At 45.8% G+C, this 20298-nt stretch overlaps 1 protein-coding gene across 1 annotated transcript in view; it reads right to left on the reverse strand.

Annotated features, from left to right (window-relative positions):
- The window catches only part of LOC121556817 (neuronal tyrosine-phosphorylated phosphoinositide-3-kinase adapter 2-like), a 74643-nt gene extending 67535 nt beyond the window's left edge, over nucleotides 1-7108 (reverse strand). The window contains exon 1 of the mRNA XM_045205191.1: nucleotides 6571-7108. The gene's annotated coding sequence lies outside the window, so the exon portion shown is untranslated. The remainder of the gene's footprint in view (nucleotides 1-6570) is intronic.
- Between the last annotated feature and the right edge of the window lie 13190 nt (nucleotides 7109-20298).

Here is a 20298-nt window from a genome sequence, read left to right on the forward strand (position 1 = left end):
AATGAGGGGATATGAACCAGGTGTGTGTAATTGACAAGACAAAACAAATGGAATGATGAGATATGGAGCGGCAGTGGCTAGAAGGCCGGTAACGACAAAGCATGCCCGAACAAGGAGAGGAGGCAGCTTCGGAGGAAGTCGTGACAGTAACCCCCCCCCCCCACCCCCCTTTGACGCGGGGACGGTCAGGAGGACGCAGAGCAGGATGAGCAGGATGGCGACGGTGGAAATCCCGCAACAGGTAGGAATCGAGGATATCCCTCACCGGGACCCAGCAACGTACCGCCGGAACATACCCCTCAAACTCCACGAGGTACTGAAGGCCCCCCACCCAACGCCTCGATTCCAGGATGGAACGGACGGAGTACGACATGGCCCCCTCGATGTCCAGAGGAGGCGGAGGGACCTCCCACACCTCAGACTCCTGGAGCGGACCAGCCACCACCGGCCTGATTAGAGACACATGAAACGAGGGGTTAATACGATAATCATGAGGTAGTAATAACCTATAGGTAACATCGTTGATTCTCCTCAGGACTATGAACGGCCCCACAAACCGCGGGCTCAGCTTCCGGCAGGGCAGGCAGAGGGGCAGATTCCGGGTCGAGAGCCAGACCCGATCACCCGGTACGAAGACCGGGCCCCACTGCAGTGGCGGTCAGCATTGGCCTTGAGCAGCGTCCAACGTCTCCTCCGCGCGCTCAAACCAGTCATCCACCGCAGGAGCCTCGGTCTGGCTCTGATGCCACGGTGCCAGAACCGGTTGGTAACCTAAAACACATTGTAATGGCATTAGGTTAGTGGAGGAGTGACGGAGAGAGTTCTGGGCATATTCGGCCCATGTACGACCGATACCTGGTGACCAGAGGAGGGTGACGTGTGTGCCCAGTAGATCAGACGGTCACAGATAAGAGCAGGCACGTACTGCAGCCCAGCTGGACACTGAGGTGGAGATGGCTCTGTGCGTAACGCTTGCTCTATATCCGCGTCCATCTCCCATACTACCGGCGCCACAATGCAGGAGGCCGGGAGTATGGGGGTGTTGTCTCTGGGCCTCTCCTCTGTGTCATACAGCCGTGACAACGCGTCTGCCTTCACGTTCTTCATACCCGGGATGTATGATAGTGTGAAATCAAACCGGGTGAAGAATAGGGCCCACCTGGCCTGGCGAGGATTCAGCCTCCTCACTGCCCGGATGTACTCCAGGTTACGTTGGTCTGTCCAGACGAGGAAAGGGTGTTTCGCCCCTTCGAGCCAATGCCTCCACACGGTCAAGACTCGGACAACAGCCAACAGCTCCCGATCACCAACGTCGTAGTTCTGCTCTGCCGGGCTGAGCTTCTTGGAGAAGGCACAGGGGTGGAGCTTGGGTGGCGTGCTCGAGCGTTGAGATAAGATAGCGCCTATCCCTACCTAGGACGCATCCACCTCCACTACGAACGATAGTGATGGATCGGGGTGGGCCAGTACCGGGGCTGAGGTGAACAGACCCCTCAGGTTACTGAAGGCCCTGTGACAGGGGATACACATGATTCCTGGGAGGCACAGCGTCTACCCGGATGTTTATCGCGCAATCCCCCACCCGATGAGGTGGTAACTTGGTCGCCTGCATTTTGGAAAACGCGTGTGCCAAATTGAGGTATTCGGGGGGAATGCGCATGGTGGAGGTACTGTCTGGACTTTCCACCGTGGTTGCACCAATGGAAACACCGAGACACCTATCCTGACAGTTTCGCGACCACCCCGTGAGAACCCTCTGCGGCCATGAGAATGTGGGGTTGTGGAGTGCTAACCAAGGAATACCTAGTACCACAGGGAAAGCAGGAGACTCAATAATACAAAAAAGTGACTTGCTCGCAATGAGTCTCGTGGTTAACCATGGTGACTGGTGCGGTAACTTCCCTAACAAACCCGGACCCTAATGGTCGACTGTCAAGTGCTCTGATGGGGAGTGGAATGGATAGGGGAACCAATGAAATGCCTAGACTGTGTGAGAATGCCCTGTCCATAAAGTTCCCAGCTGCGCCTGAATCGACTAGCACCTTACACTGGGGAACTACAATGTGGTCAGGAAAGTGGATGGGTAGGGTACAGTGCACAGCAGAGGGCTCTGAACGAGTGTGGGTGTTCGATACCTGGGGTGATGCGAGAGTGCGCCTCCAGACCCAAAAGAACGCTGACGACATCGTACGGTGTAATGTCCCTTCGTGCCACCAGAGTGACACTGGTGCTGTCGTCCTCCGCTTACTCGGATCGCCGCTCCACCCAGCTCCAACAGCTCGTGATCCAAGTCGGGCGGAGTTGGAACGGGCAGACCCCCTCCAGGACGTCCTCTGGCCGCCTGCAGGTTGACCAAGCGGATGGCCATGTCCGCCATTTGCGTGAAGGACAACGGCAGGCTAGCTCCCTTCGGACGTCCTCCCGCAGATGGCACCGGAAGTGGTCGATGAGGGCCCGCTTGTTCCACCCGGACCCAGCTGCTAGAGTCCGAAACTCCAAGGCGAAGTCCTGCGCAGTCCTCGTCCCCTGCCTCAGGTGGACCAGCCGCTCGCCCGCCTGTCGACACTCAGGCGGGTGATTGAAGACAGCCCGAAAGAGGCGAGCGAACTCCCCGTAGTTGTCCAACACGGCTCCTCCTATGTTCCAGACCGCATTGGCCCACTCCAGGGCTTTCCCCGAGAGGCAGGAGATGAGGGCAGACACCTTCTCCCGCTCAGATGGGGCAGGGCTGATGCTGGAATATTTGAGCTTTAATTGGAGGAGGAATCCCTGACAGAGAGCAGCTGTCCCATCGAACTCCCGTGGTCGGGATATATGGATCCCTCTGGGTGCTGGGGAGTAGATGGCTGGATCCGGTTGCCCTGCTGGTCTCGATAGATCGGGTCCTCTCCTCTCCAGGCATTGGACGACCTGGATAACCCGATCCATCACTTCTCCCAAGCTGGCTAGCATTGTTGAATGCTCCTGGACCCGTGGCACGACTCCAGGCATGCACTCCTCTCCCGGTGACTCCATAGCGGGTGGGTGATTCTGTGATGCGTGATTTGAAGGAGTCAGGCGCAGGAGGGTAAATCACAGTATACAGAGTTTATTCCGTAATGCAGCGTAAACCAGTCCAGTGCACAAAACAGGCGCACTGGAACAAACAGGCACACGGGGAAATTACCCCGGCAATACAAAATACACTGAGCTCAACTGAGCTACTAATCCTCACAATAAACAATCACCCACAAGGACAAGGGGCAGAGGGAACACTTATACATGTACTAATGAGGGGATATGAAGTAGGTGTGTGTAATTGACAAGACAAAACAAATGGAATGATGAGATCTGGAGTGGCAGTGGTCAGTGGCAGTGGGCAGTGGCTTGTGGCAGTGGCGGTGGTCAGTGGCAGTGGGCAGTGGCAGTGGTCAGTGGCAGTGGCCAGTGGCTTGTCTCCTGAGTGGCGCAGTGGTCTAAGGTACTGCATCGCAGTGCTAGCTGTGCCACTAGAGATCCTGGTTCGAATCCAGGCTCTGTCGTAGCCTGCCGTGACCGGGAGACCCATGGGGCGGCGCGCAATTGGCCCAGCGTCGTCCAGGGTAGGGGAGGGAATGGCCGGCAGGGATGTAGCTCAGTTGATAGAGCATGGCGTTTGCAACGCCAGGGTTGTGGGTTCGATTCCCACAGGGGGTATGAAAAAAATAATAATAATGTAAGTCGCTCTGGATAAGAGCGTCTGCTAAATAATGTAAAAAATAAAATAAAATAAAAAATAAAAAAGGCCGGTGACGGCGAACGCCGAAGCCTGCCCGAACAAGGAGAGGAGGCAGCTTCAGAGGAAGTCGTGACAACAATCTGGAAGTTGTTGACAACCAAACACAATTCAATATCACTTTTGCAATACAGTAAATAGGCTTTTAACTTGTCGACATGTTAACAAATTATAAATTGGATTGATATCTCCAACTAAACCCCCCCAAAAAAGAAAAACAATAGGATTAAGCCAGTGGCTCAGATTAAACTATCCTAGCATTAGATATCCTTTAAATCTTGATATTTGGTTGTTGTCAACCAAACACAATTCAATAATATTTTTTGTAATACAGTAAATAGCCTAAAGTTAAGACTATCTAATGTAACAGTATTTATTCAACCTTAAAATGAGTAACACATCCATGGCCACATTTTGAGGTTAGCCTACTGTAACTATAAATGTCTTCTTATGTAATCAAAGAAAGCGTGCATGTTCACAATCTGTGGATATCTTCACAATTGCTGTAATGGACAGCATTGATCAATGTACTTTTAATGTAATCTCAACTGCAATCCAGGTCATTTGTTTGTGCTATTAGATAAAGCACAATGATAGCACATAAAGTTGTATAAATACAAAATATCTGACATATTCCCATTTGAACTTTGTGGTGCTTTTAAATGGTTGAAAGCTCAGCTATAACACATTTAGATGACAACTTAGCCAAAAACAATACATTTTTTTGGGGTTGTGCTTTTAGATGGTTTAAAGCAAAGTGATAAAAGATTGGTAATTCAACACACTTCTGGCTGTCTTTGAGTGGTGAATAAAGGCTGAAATCTCATTGATCAACGTCTCAATCAAATATTACCCACATTTCCATGTTGAAATGACGTGGTGTGCCCTGTGGGGTGTTGGTGAATTTGTTTGTATGGATCTGGTGTTGGTGAATTTGTTTGTACAAAACTGTGTGTGTGTGTCTGTGTGTTTGAGCATGAACAGCATTGTGCATGATTTTGTCTGCATATTTGAATGCCTTCAACTGAACAAACAAAATGCATGGTTTTTTTCTAGGTCCCATAACCCAGATTTAAATGAATTTATAATGATTAATTTGAATGGTACACAGATTGAGCTAGTTCCTACCTACAAATATCTTGGTATATGGGTTGATGACAAACTATAATTTAAATAACGTGCTGAGCTGGTGAAGAAGTCGAAGTTCAAGGTTGGTTTCTTTTACAGAAACAAAGCATGTCAGACCTTTGTTAATAGGAAGGAAATTGTCAAGACCATTTTTGTCTATTTTAGATTATGAGGATATTATCTATATGCATGCAGCAGCCTCTACACCTAAACTACTAGATGTTGTTTTTCATTTTGCCATTAGGTTTATTACTGGTGATGTTTATAGAACTCACCATTGTGTTTTGTATAAAAAAGTGGGTTGGGCCTCTTTGTATGTAAGGAGAGAGCAGCATTTTGTTGTGTTATCTACAAAGCACTCATGCAGAAATGTCCTATGTATCTATCATCATTAAATCAATTTAGACTTACACATGACCAAACCCGATCTCAGGCTTGGAGTTGGGTAAAGCTGCTTTTAGTTTTTTTGCACCCTTTATGCACAGAGCTCTCTGAAATGAGGTGTTCTGGTCCCCCTTGGTTAGTTCAGAGTAATGATCAGCGACCTCTATGTTGATAAATGTGTATGTTTTTCTTAATATATTTGTTTATTTTGTATATTGTATGTGTTTGATGTATTTATGCAGGGCTCATCTGTAAAAGAGACCCTAGTCACAGTATGACTTCCCTGTCAAAATAAAGGTTAAATGTATATATTTTTTTCAATCATAGAGGGAAGAGAGTTCTTTGTGAGCCTATGTTGCTTGCAGTGTGATTTGGGTGAATTTGGGCAGGTTGTTCTGATCCTGTTAGCCACACCAGAGACCACATAGAGCTCTGATTGGATGAGCAACCTCTCACTCAGAGTAACAGTTGCATCATGCCAGAGACACTGGGCGCCTTTAACATTGCAGCCGACATAAAAGGTGAGTCGAGACTGACTGATCTACAAATTGCCTTGCCTCATAAATATCTACTCAATTTTATTTGTAGATCAGTCAGTCAGTGACAATTTACCCATGATACAGCGCAGTTTTGATGCTCTCGAACAGAGCCAATGGGGGAGTGGTACGGACCTTAGCCAGATGGTGATAGCATAGCCTCATCCAGGCAAGCTGTGTATAGCCCCTTGCAAGACCCTTGCAATACTCTGCACAGCAGGCTAGCAGGCAAACATTTTTTCCTATTCTTAACTTCTCCTCTAATCCTTAGCCCAATTCTCCCCCTCTCTCATGTTCTTTTATCTCGTCCCCCCACGCTCTCCTGATGGAGTCACAGCTGCATTCTAAAAATGGAATGCAGAGCGAACCAGGCCGTCGCCAGGCAACAGCATCTCAAGGTGGAGGGTGACATAAAATGCAGAAAAGGGAGTTGCTAATTAATTGTTTGAGACACATTTGTTCCGCCTCAGAGACGGGAAGCATGAGATTTTATATCTGCAGTGTTTTGTGGTATGAATACAAATAACAATATGGATAGACAGTGTGTACAATATAATGGACTTACTGTATACTCCAAGTGGGTGTTTGATGGCTGTCTTTCCCTATTGGCATATACTGTATACTACCAACAAAATAGAGATCAAAGTAGGTAGACTACATCCTACAGACAATGAATGTGGACAGTAGAGCAGTGACACAGGCAGACGGTGAAGCGGAAAACAGAACAAAAGCAGGGTATTGTAGCGGGCAAAGAGGAAGGATACTTACAGTGGCTGGGTAGTGCTGGGATCAGACCAAGGTAACCTAGGGGATGACCACACCAGGCAAGGGTTCAGTCCTGTCCACCACACAGGCTAGGAGGGAGGAGTGGGGGCTGAGCTGCGGGTAAGCAGGATCACCCGGAGCTTAGCACCATAGAGCGCCCAGTGGCACAGAGCATGACAGAAGATAGAGCCCAGTACTGCTGCTGCTTCTGCTGGAGTTCACAGGGAGGCATGAGGAGGAAAAGGAGGAGGAGGTTGGCCATCTTCGAGTGACTGAGTACCGCGTTGTGAAAAAGCAAGGGCCAACTCCAACCTCTGTGACGGACAGATAGACAGTCACAGAAGGGGCCCCCAGGACGCTGCAATCTGGGCTGGATACAGACAGCCGCTGGTTCCCCCTCCCTAGAACAGCTCACACACAGACACACAGCATAGCCTCACACACATTCTTGCGTTAGTCGTCACTAGAAACAGCAGGCTGTGGTGCTGTCACGGCAACCTGCGAGCATCCAGCGCCCTCCCTGGTTGCTTGGCTCCTCCTTCCTCCATTGCTGCTGCAGTTATTCACACAGACACACACACATTCACACAGACACACACTGTTCACTCAAACACACACACACACACACAGCACATCACACACACTGAGAGGGCTAGGTGCTCCTGCATCAGAAGCCATCAGAAGCAGAAGGTACTGTAGGGGGTGGTTTAGTGGTCCAGGGCAACTCTCCCTCCCTGGTGATCGTGTCACAGCTCCTAGGCCACCTGGCTCTCTATCACAATCCAGCAGCCTCCCGTGATGATACAGTAGTAGCCTCACAGGCAGCCTGACAGGCACAGAGCGGTAGAGCAGGACACAGATGAAGAACAAGTGTGCTCATCTACACTTCGCATCCCTTCCACTAAAATCTCCTACCCTGCTCCTCGCTGGCTCGCAACTGCCTGCTCTCTCTCTCGCTCTACCCCCACAATGCAGTATCTCTTCCACGCTGCCTTACGCTCAGTCTCATTTATCATAGGTGCGTGCACACAAAAAAGACTAAACCTTGTGTGTGCCAGTTTTCCGCAAAGGTTGGTATTTATCCATTTTAAACTTGACTGGAAAGTGTCCATGTGTATGCTCAACTTCTAGTGGTTGATCAATTCTATTGCAAGCAAATGTTGTTCTTTTGAGGGAAATGGAGGTGTTTGATGCACGGGAATTATAATAACGGTACGCTAATAAAAACATTAAAACATAGGCCTAATGTAAAAACAGATGTATTGGTAAGGAGATTGCATAGCAGCATGTAGCCTAATATGTTTCTTTTGCTTTTATTACATAGGCCTGAATCATAATCATATTGCAGGACTTGTCTCTCCTTTTCTGACATGACTGGTTTATTCCCGCTACACAACAAATATTAGGCTACCATTTATCCATCACTCATTTAATAGCCAAACATGCTAGAAAGTAAATAGATCAGTGGCCTATTTAAACTATTTGACAGTATGGGTACAGCAGGCTACAGTGTTGCTGTGCGTTAAGGGCGCAACGTCATAGCTTATTTAAATTCTGTGCCTATACCAAGGCAGGGGACAGAAACGCAATCCTCTATTGATGAACAAAATATTGAACAACAATTTGTATTTTCCATAGAAGTGTGCTGTAGCATTTACTTTTAAATTGTTTGAATAGACAATCAAACTTGCAGCATGAGTGGCCAGTGTTTGGCACTCGCTATAGGCCAGTGCATTTTTTCTTTTAAAGTCACTGCAAAAGTCAAAATAAGACAGGGTTTTTTGAGGGTTCTTTGTTAGGGAAAGGATTCCAAAAGGGTTCTTGGAGGAGGGAAGGTTTCGATCTCCAAACAGTACGTGCCTCCTATTCATGACTTTGCCGGGATGTTGTTTATTGATAGAGGAAGTTGTTCCTTCAGTTCCTGTCCTCTTTTCAGCACTGCCACTTTAATCTTGTAGTGAGTAATTTGTAATGTATTTATTATGGATCCCCATTAGATGCTGCCAAGGCAGCAGCTACTCTTCCTGGGATCCAATCACATTAAGGCATATCACCAAAACAAAAACAAAGCCTGGCAACAATGGGTCGTTGTTAGGATTGCAAAGCTACAGGTCATTTACCAAAGTTACCGGAATTTTCTATTAGATCTATGGCAATCTATGGTAACTTTGGTAATTTACATGAATAACTTAAAAAATATATACAGTGGGGAGAACAAGTATTTGATACACTGCCGATTTTGCAGGTTTTCCTACTTACAAAGCGTGTAGAGGTCTGTGATTTTTACCATAGGTACACTTCACATTGTATGATTTTTAAGTAATTAATTTGCATTTTATTGCATGACATAAGTATTTGATCACCTACCAACCAGTAAGAATTCCGGCTCTCACAGACCTGTTAGTTTTTCTTTAAGAAGCCCTCCTGTTCTCCACTCATTACCTGTATTAACTGCACCTGTTTGAACTCGTTACCTGTATAAAAGACACCTGTCCACACACTCAATCAAACAGACTCCAACCTCTCCACAATGGCCAAGACCAGAGAGCTGTGTAAGGACATCAGGGATAAAATTGTAGACCTGCACAAGGCTGGGATGGGCTACAGGACAATAGGCAAGCAGCTTGGTGAGAAGGCAACAACTGTTAGCGCAATTATTAGAAAATGGAAGAAGTTCAAGATGACGGTCAATCACCCTCGGTCTGGGGCTCCATGAAAGATCTCACCTCATGGGGCATCAATGATCATGAGGAAGGTGAGGGATCAGCCCAGAAGTACACGGCAGGACCTGGTCAATGACCTGAAGAGAGCTGGGACCACAGTCTCAAAGAAAACCATTAGTAACACACTATGCCGTCATAGATTAAAATCCTGCAGCGCACGCAAGGTCCCCCTTCTCAAGCCAGCGCATGTCCAGGCCCGTCTGAAGTTTGCCAGTGACCATCTGGATGATCCAGAGGAGGAATGGGAGAAGGTCATGTGGTCTGATGAGACAAAAATAGAGCTTTTTGGTCTAAACTCCACTCGCCGTGTTTGGAGGAAGAAGAAGGATGAGTACAACCCCAAGAACACCATCCCAACCGTGAAGCATGGAGGTGGAAACATCATTCTTTGGGGATGCTTTTCTGCAAAGCGGACAGGACGACTGCACCGTATTGAGGGGAGGATGGATGGGGCCATGTATTGCGAGATCTTGGCCAACAACGTCCTTCCCTCAGTAAGAGCATTGAAGATGGGTCGTGGCTGGGTCTTCCAGCATGACAACGACCCGAAACACACAGGCAGGGCAACTAAGGAGTGGCACCGTAAGAATCATCTCAAGGTCCTGGAGTGGCCTAGCCAGTCTCCAGACCTGAACCCAATAGAAAATCTTTGGAGGGAGCTGAAAGTCCGTATTGCCCAGCGACAGCCCCGAAACCTGAAGGATCTGGAGAAGGTCTGTATGGAGGCTCCTGAGTGGCGCAGTGGTCTAAGGCACTGCATCGCAGTGCTAACTGTGCCACTAGAGATCCTGGTTTGAATCCAGGCTCTGTCGCAGCCGGCCGCGACCGGGAGACTCATGGGCGGCGCACAATTGGCCCAGCATTGTCCAGGGTAGGGGAGGGAATTGCAGGCAGGGATGTAGCTCAGTTGATAGAGCATGGCGTTTGCAACGCCAGGGTTGTGGGTTCGATTCCCACGGGGGGCCAGTATAAAAAAATATGTATTCACTAACTGTAAGTCGCTCTGGATAAGAGCGTCTGCTAAATGACTAAAATGTAAATGTAAAATGAGGAGTGGGCCAAAATCCCTGCTGCAGTGTGTGCAAACCTGGTCAAGACCTACAGGAAATATATGATCTCTCTAATTGCAAACAAAGGTTTCTGTACCAAATATTAATTTCTGCTTTTCTGATGTATCAAATACTTATGTAATGCAATTAAAATGCAAATTAATTACTTAAAAATCTTACAATGTGATTTTCTGGATTTTTGTTTTAAATTCCATCTCTCACAGTTGAAGTGTACCTATGATAAAAATGACAGACCTCTACATGCTTTGTAAGTAGGAAAAACTGCAAAATCGGCAGTGTATCAAATACTTGTTCTCCTCACTCATATATAGTATTCATATTTACATTTACATTTACATCATTTAGCAGATATTCTTATCCAGAGCGACTTACAAATTGGTGCATTCAACTTATGATAGCCAGTGGGACAACCACCTTTTTTTTATGGGGGTGGGGGAAGAAGGATTACTTTATACTATTCCAGGTATTCCTTAAAGAGGTAGGGTTTCAAGTGTCTCCGGAAGGTGGTCAGTGACTCCGCTTTCCTGGCATCGTGGGGGAGCTTGTTCCACCGTTGGGGTCCAGAGCAGCGAATAGCTTTGGCTGGGCTGAGCGGGAACTGTGCTTCCGTAGAGGTAGGGGAGCTAGCAGGCAAGAGGTGGATGAACGTAGTGCCCTCGTTTGGGTGTAGGGTCTGATCAGAGCCTGAAGGTAAGGAGGTGCCGTTCCCCTCATAGCTCTGTAGGCAAGCACCATGGTCTTGTAGTAGATGCGAGCCTCAACTGGAAGCCAGTGGAGTGTGCGGAGGAGCGGGGTGACATGAGAGAACTTGGGAAGGTTGAACACCAGACGAGCTGCAGCGTTCTGGATGAGTTGTAGGGGTTTAATGGCACAGGCAGGGAGCCCAGCCAATAGCGAGTTGCAGTAATCCAGACGGGAGATGACAAGTGCCTGGATTAGGACCTGTGCCGCTTTCTGTGTAAGGTAGGGTCGTACTCTGAGAATGTTGTAGAGCATGAACCTGCGGGATCAGGTCACCGCTTTGATGTTAGCGGAGAATGACAGGGTGTTGTCCAGGGTCACGCCAAGGTTCTTTGCACTCTGGGAGGAGGACACAATGGAGTTGTCAACCGTGATGGCGAGATCATGGAGCGGGCAGTCCTTCCCCGGGAGGAAGAGCAGCTCCGTCTTGCCGAGGTTCAGCTTGAGGTGGTGATCCGACATCCACACTCATATGTCTGCCAGACATGCAGAGATACGATTCGCCACCTGGTTATCAGAAAGGGAAAGGAGAAAATGAATTGTGTGTCGTCTGCGTAGCAATGATAGGAGAGACCATGTGAGGATATGACAGAGCCAAGTGACTTGGTGTATAGAGATAATAGGAGAGGGCCTAGAACTGAGCCCTGGGGGACACCAGTGGTGAGAGCATGTGGTGCGGAGACAGATTCTCGCCACGCCACCTGGTAGGAGCGACCTGTCAGGTAGGACGCAATCCAAGAGTGAGCAGCGCCGGAGATGCCCAACTCGGAGAGGATTGGAGAGGAGGATCTGATGGTTCACAGTATCAAAGGCAGCGGATAGGTCTAGAAGGATAAGAGCAGAGGAGAGAGAGTTAGCTTTAGCAGTGCAGAGAGCCTCCGTGACACAGAGAAGAGCAGTCTCAGTTGAAACCTGACATATAGACATATATGCCTTACCTCCATAACTTGCTACATTTGCACACACTGTATATATATTTTCTGTTGTATTTCTGACTTTATGTTTTTTTACCCCATATGTAACTCTGTGTTGTTTTATTGCACTACTTTGCTTTATCTTGGCCAGGTCGCAGTTGTAAATGAGAACCTGTTCTCAACTGGCTTACCTGGTTAAATAAAGGTGAAATAAAAAAATAAAAAAATAAAAAAATGTTATATATGACTATGTTGTCCATGAGTTTCTATTGGATAGACCATATGGTTCAAGAGAAAATAGCCTAATTAATTAAAATAATACATCTAATCAACAATGGCATTGTTTTCTATTAAATCTGCAAGTCTTCCAATTATTGACTTTCTTCACAACTGCCACCAGTTTGGTCCCAAAACATTTAAAACAGAAAGATATTGACATACTAAAAAATAAATAGAAGTGTGTAAAAAATAGAAATAAGGATATTTAATGCTGACGGCCTCATATTAAAAACCAATTGCATTCACTAAGTCAATGGTTTATATTTAGGATAATGTTTTACAGCTTTGTCATAATTTTTAAAATTATAAAATCATCTAATTTGGTTGTTATATATTTTACATGTGATAAGGACACACAGAGGGCCAGATATAATTACAGGCATCTGAAGTACCCAAAAAGGGCACTATATTTGTCATTTGAGAAAATTCCTAAAAAGCCTTGAAAGTTACCAAAATTATATTACCTAACTGGTAAACTTCTAAAGTTTACAGGAATATACCTTCCCTTTGCCACCCTAGTCGCGGTTTGTTGGCAGCCTTCCTACCAGGCTTTGATCTTGTCCCATCTACTGTCCGGTAATATGGTCAGGTGCTGCAAAGAAAGACAGCTTGTTGCAGCTGGTTTAAAACAAAGCAGCACACTTTGCCCTTAACTGCACACACATAACTAACATCAACAACATGCATGATAGTCTTTCATGGTTGAGGGTTGAGGAAAAATGTACTACTTCTCTTCTAGTCTTTTTAAGAAACATTTGTGTGTTGAAAATGCCTAACCAATCTATTTGCATACTTTTCAAACAGACTTACATACCCCGCCAGATACGCCACTATGGGTTTCCAAACTAAAAACAGATGTAATGCGTCGCTCAGTTATGTATAGAGCCATGGCATCGTGGAACGCTCTGCCACCAGTAGTTACTCAGGCAAAAATCAAGTTTAGCAAAAAAACATTTTATTTTTATTTTGAATTGAATGTAATATCTTATGTTGTTCTTGTCTATTACTGTTCTGTACTTTGTCATCTATTAGTATGTTTTATGTGGAGCCCAGGAAGAGTAGCTGCTGCATGAGCAATAGCTAATGGGGATCCTAATAAACTCAACTAAACCTTCGCTGGGATTGTAATGTATTGTAATGTATCAGTGGAATTTTCACATACATGTTTGGGATTTGTGTGTTCGTGTGTGTTTATGTGTGACCTTGCACTCCACTCGGGGGTGTCTCTAATGTTGAATGGGTTTACACTGCCACAGTTGACCAATTTCCTAAACATGTGAAATGGATCTTCACATCACATCAGACAAGTTATAGCGGAACAAAGCCCATCTGCCAGGTTCTCTACATGAAAACTGTCATCATTGTTAATATAGATTTTGAAGAGGTCCTAACCACCTTTTTCACCCTTCAGTGCCTTATTTTCTATGCAAGTGTTAATCAGAAATGTGTTCTTTGTTCCTAGGATATGTGAAAACCTCCTACATGGTCCGCACTCTGAAAGCCTAAAGCTACATTGACACCACGGTTCACCAGCCCCCACGCTGACCGTGGCACAAACCCTTCCTCCCCCACCACTACAGTAACCACCAGTCCAAGAGCCAGGGACAGGGTCACATGGACCATTGGTGCTCGCCAAGGTGCTGGGGGCCACAAGAACCAGGGAATATTCCCAATAATTTCAGTCCCGGCATTTTTTTACTTCAGGATAATTAGGCTTGATCACTTGCCTACATAAATGCAAGTTAAACAAACAACAGCTCCTCAGTAAATTATATTTTGCTGTTGTGCATTTGACTGAAAATCAGGGCAAAACTCATTTAAAAGTCTACTGAAGCTTGTAGGTGGATGTTAGGCTAGGTATCCTGGGGCACAGTTACTGGTGTTACTACTGAATTATTACTGTGTATCCTGCTGTGCTAGGGTGGTGTTCACATAATCATACGTCTAAGCTGTATACAGTATACATCTAAGATATGGTATTCCACAAGGCAGCTGCTTAGGTAGGCCCACTCCTCTACTAAATGTGTCTAATGATGTACCATCTGTAATTGAAAAAGCAAGTGTGGTTATGTATTCTGATGACTCTACAATGTATAGTGCTGCATCAGCATATATTGAGTACATTTATGTACATTTTCAAGACTAAAAGTGTTGTGTTTGGCCCTAGAAATATGCTTGCTGGTGACCCGCAATTTAACTTTAATGAATGAGGTGCCTGCAGAAGAAGTGATAAAGACCGACCTACTTGGCTTCATGTTGGATGCATCTCTGTCCTGGTCTGATCATATCGACAGGGAAAAGGTATAGTTGTGACAAGAAAATGCTCAGAGTATGTCACATCCTACACTCTTTGTCAGGTGATTCGATCTTTGGTCCTGTCAAACCTAGAGCACTGTCCATTCATATAGTTGTCTGCAAAAAACAAAACAAAAAAACAACTAGCTCAAAAAAGAGCTGCCACACTAAATGTTCATTGCTCTGCCAATACAAATATCAACCGAATGCACCATAACCCCTCATGGCTTTCTGTTTAAGGTGAATTACTCTCAAGTCCTTCGACTTTTTTCTGAAATGAAACCCCATTATTTCTCAAACCAGACAGGCAAGTTTGGGGCATCTGAGACCACCCAGATGTAGGACAAATCTTCTCAAATCAACAGTTATATACAGACCCATCACTCAATGGAACTCCTTACCAACTCGTACTTACCAAACAAAAAGTAAATTCACATTAAAGAAAACAAAAGTACATCTAATGACATTGACCATATGTACAGATACTGATATCTCTGCAAACAATAATGAGTCGTTAGGACGTCCCTTGGACATCACGAAATGGTCGCCTAAAGTCATCAGGACATTGTGTCATGGTCCCCTGGAGGTTTTGTCTAGTTCCCGGGTTGGTCCCAGGGACATCCCCATGGACATTTCTAGGATGTTCTTGGGACATTGTGTCATGGAGGTATTGTCCACAATCTATATAAATAATATTGGTAATGCAGTAAAAAAATATATACACTGCTCAAAAAAATTAAGGGAACACTAAAATAACACATCCTAGATCTGAATGAATGAAATAATCTTATTAAATACTTTTTTCTTTACATAGTTGAATGTGCTGACAACAAAATCACACAAAAATTATCAATGGAAATCAAATGTATCAACCCATGGAGGTCTGGATTTGGAGTCACCCTCAAAATTAAAGTGGAAAACCACACTACAGGCTGATCCAACTTTGATGTAATGTCCTTAAAACAAGTCAAAATGAGGCTCAGTAGTGTGTGTGGCCTCCACGTGCCTGTATGACCTCCCTATAATGCCTGGGCATGCTCCTGATGAGGTGGCGGATGGTCTCCTGAGGGATCTCCTCCCAGACCTGGACTAAAGCATCCGCCAACTCCTGGACAGTCTGTGGTGCAATGTGGCGTTGGTGGATGGAGCGAGACATGATGTCCCAGATGTGCTCAATTGGATTCAGGTCTGGGGAACGGGCGGGCCAGTCCATAGCATCAATGCCTTCCTCTTGAAGGAACTGCTGACACACTCCAGCCACATGAGGTCTAGCATTGTCTTGCATTAGGAGGAACCCAGGGCCAACCGCACCAGCATATGGTCTCACAAGGGGTCTGAGGATCTCATTTCGGTACCTAATGGCAGTCAGGCTACCTCTGGCGAGCACATGGAGGACTGTGCGGTCCCCCAAAGAAATGCCACCCCACACCATGACTGACCCACTGCCAAACCGGTCATGCTGGAGGATGTTGCAGGCAGCAGAACATTCTCCACGGCGTCTACAGACTCTGTCACGTCTGTCACGTGCTCAGTGTGAACCTGAAGAGCACAGGGCGCCAGTGGCGAATTTGCCAATCTTGGTGTTCTCTGGCAAATGCCAAACGTCCTGCACGGTGTTGGGCTGTAAGCACAACCCCCACCTGTGGATGTCGAGCCCTCATACCACCCTCATGGAGTCTGTTTCTGACCGTTTGAGCAGACACATGCACATTTGTGGCCTGCTGGAGGTCATTTTGCAGGGCTCTGGCAGTGCTCCTCCTGCTCCTCCTTGCACAAAGGCGGAGGTAGCAGTCCTGCTGCTGGTTTGTTGCCCTCCTACGGCCTCCTCCACGTCTCCTGATGTACTGGCCTGTCTCCTGGTAGCGCCTCCATGCTCTGGACACTACGCTGACAGATACAGCAAACCTTCTTGCCACAGCTCGCATTGATGTGCCATCCTGGATGAGCTGCACTACCTGAGCCACTTGTGTGGGTTGTAGACTCCGTCTCATGCTACCACTAGAGTGAAAGCACCGCCAGCATTCAAAAGTGACCAAGACATTAGCCAGGAAGCATAGGAACTGAGAAGTGGTCTGTGGTCACCACCTGCAGAACCACTCCTTTATTGGGGGTGTCTTGCTAATTGCCTATAATTTCCACCTGTTTTCTATTCCATTTGCACAACAGCATGTGCAATTTATTGTCAATCAGTGTTGCTTCCTAAGTGGACAGTTTGATTTCACAGAAGTGTGATTGACTTTAGTGTTCCCTTAATTTTTTTGAGCAGTGTATATTCATTTGTATGCAGATGATACAGTTTGTATTTCATTGCTCCATCAGTTGGCCAAGCCTTTCACATTTTAAGTCTGTTTTTCAAGCACTGCAGAGGTCACTATTGGATTTAAAGCTAGTGCTAAATGCAAACAAAACATAATGCATACTTTTTTCTAAGTCCCACAACCCAGATGAACAGTACACAAATTGACCGAGTTCCTTCCTACAAATATCTTGGTATCTGGTTTGATGACAAACTGTAATTTAAAGAACATGTCACTGACCTGGTGAAGAAGTAGAATTTCAAGGTTGGTTTCTTTTACAGACTTTTATTAATAGGAAGGAAATTGTCCAGGCCACTTTGATGTCTATTTTAGATTATGGAGATATTATCTACAGTGAGGGGAAAAGTATTTGATCCCCTGCTGATTTTGTACGTTTGCCCAATTACAAAGAAATGATCAGTCTATAATTTTAATGGTAGGTTTATTTGAACAGTGAGAGACAGAATAACAACAAAAATATCCAGAAAAACGCATGTCAAAAATGTTATAAATTGATTTGCATTTTAATGAGGGAAATAAGTAATTGACCCCCTCTGAATCAGAAAGATTTCTGGCTCCCAGGTGTCTTTTATACAGGTAATGAGCTGAGATTAGGAGCACACTCTTAAAGGGAGTGCTCCTAATCTCAGCTTGTTACCTGTATAAAAGACACCTGTCCACAGAAGCAATCAATCAGATTCCAAACTCTCCACCATGGCCAAGACCAAAGAGCTCTCCAAGGATGTCAGGGACAAGATTGTAGACCTACACAAGGCTGGAATGGGCTACAAGACCATCGCCAAGCAGCTTGGTGAGAAGGTGACAACAGTTGGTGCGATTATTCGCAAATGGAAGAAACACAAAATAACTGTCAATCTCCCTCGGCCTGGGGCTCCATGCAAGATCTCACCTCATGGAGTTGCAATGATCATGAGAACGGTGAGGAATCAGCCCAGAACTACATGGGAGGATCTTGTCAATAATCTCAAGGCAGCTGGGACCATAGTCACCAAGAAAACAATTGGTAACACACTACGCGGTGAAGGACTGAAATCCTGCAGCGCCCGCAAGGTCCCCCTGCTCAAGAAAGCACATATACATGCCCGTCTGAAGTTTGCCAATGAACATCTGAATGATTCAGAGAACTGGGTGAAAGTGTTGTGGTCAGATGAGACCAAAATGGAGCTCTTTGGCATCAACTCATCTCACTGTGTTTGGAGGAGGAGGAATGCACCTATGACCCCAAGAACACCATCCCCACCGTCAAACATGGAGGTGGAAACATTATGCTAAGGGGGTGTTTTTCTGCTAAGGGGACAGGACAACTTCACCGCATCAAAGGGACGATGGACGGGACTATGTACTATCAAATCTTGGGTGAGAACCTCCTTCCCTCTGCCAGGGCATTGAAAATGGGTTGTTGATGGGTATTCCAGCATGACAATGACCCAAAACACACGGCCAAGGCAACAAAGGAGTGGCTCAAGAAGAAGCACATTAAGGTCCTGGAGTGGCCTAGCCAGTCTCCCGACCTTAATCCCATAGAAAATCTGTGGAGGGAGCTAAAGGTTCGAGTTGCCAAACGTCAGCCTTGAAACCTAAATGACATGGAGAAGATCTGCAAAAAGGAGTGGAACAAAATCCCTCCTGAGAAGTGTGCAAACCTGGTGGCCAACTACAAGAAACGTCTGACCTCTGTGATTGCCAACAAGGGTTTTGCCACCAAGTACTAAGTCATGTTTTGCAGAGGGGTCAAATACTTATTTCCCCCATTAAAATGCAAATCAATTTCTAAAATTTTTGACATGCGTTTTTCTGGATTTTTTTGTTGTTATTCTGTCTCTAACTGTTCAAATAAACCTACCATTAAAATTACAGACTGATCATTTCTTTGTCAGTGGACAAACATACAAAATCAGCAGGGGATCAAATACTTTTTTCCCTCACTGTATATGCATACAGCAACATCTACACTTAATCCACTAGATGCTGTTTTCCATTGGGCCCTTAGGTTCATTACTGGTGATGGTTATAGAACTCACATTTTACATTTTAGTCATTTAGCAGACACTCTTATCCAGAGCGACTTACAGTTAGTGAGTGCATACATTTTTATACTGCCCCCCCGTGGGAAACACACCCACAACCCTGGAGTTGCAAGCGCCATGCTCTACCAACTGAGCTACACAGAGTTGGGTGAAGCTGCTTCTTTTTTTGTTTGCGCCCTTTATGTGGAACAACTTACAGAGCTCTCTGAAATTAGATGTTCTGGTCCCCCTTGGTCAGTTCAGAGTAATGATCGGAGACCTCTGTGTTGATAAATGTGTCTGTTTATCTCAGTATGTTTTATAATTTTCTACATAATTTTGTAAGCATTGTACATGATTGCATTGTGTATGTTTATTCATACAGTAATTATTATTTAACATGTTCCATAGGGCAGCAGCCTCTAAGGTGCAGGGATGAGTAACCGGGTGGTAGCCGGCTAGTAAAGTTCAGCCCTGCGGTTGAGGACGGTGCAGTTGCCGTACCAAGCGGTGATGCAGCCCGACAGGATGCTCTCAATGGTGCATCTGTAAAAGTTTGTGAGGGTCTTAGGGGCCAAGACAAATTTCTTCAGCCTTCTTCACCACACTGTTTGTGTGGGTTGACCATTTCAGATTGTCAGTGATGTGTACACCAAGGAACTTGAAGCTTTTCACCTTCCCCACTGCGGCCCTGTCGATGTGGATGGGGGCATGCTCCCTCTGCTGTCTTTTTAAGTCCACGATCAGCTCCTTAGTTTTGTTGACGTTAAGAGAGAGGTTATTTTCCTGGCACCACTCCGCCAGGGCCCTCACCTCGTCCCTGTAGGCTGTCTCGTCGTCATTGTTGGTCATCAGGCCTACCTGATTACTTATGACGTCTGCAAACTTGATGATTGAGTTGGAGGCGTGCGTGGCCACACAGTCATCTGTAAACAGGGAGTACAGGAGGGGGCTGAGCACGCACCCTTGTGGGGCCGCTGTGTTCAGTGTAGTGGAGGTGTTGTTGCCTACCTTCACCACCTGGGGGCGGCCTGTCAGGAGGCCGTTTACAGTTTTTCTCAATTGCTAAAACACAATTTCTGAAACCTTGCTCCATTTCCTGAAAACATTAAACACAAAACCTAATCTTCAAGCACTATTCACAAAACCTCTGACTCCTCTCGCAAAATGAAACTTTCGCCTCAAAACAGTTTTACCTGTGTTCAAAATCAAACACTGCTCTCAAATCATAAACTAAGTGATCAAAATGATAAACACTCTCAAGCAGTCAGTAAACAATACACAGAAAAATTGAAAACACATTGTTCAAAACATACAGTTCTCAGGGAGAAGTAAATTTTATATCTCAAAACAAATTTCATATTTTTCCGTCATTGTCTTTTGAT

This window comes from Coregonus clupeaformis, chromosome 19 (genome assembly GCF_020615455.1).
Source record: "Coregonus clupeaformis isolate EN_2021a chromosome 19, ASM2061545v1, whole genome shotgun sequence".
Lineage (NCBI taxonomy): Eukaryota > Metazoa > Chordata > Actinopteri > Salmoniformes > Salmonidae > Coregonus > Coregonus clupeaformis.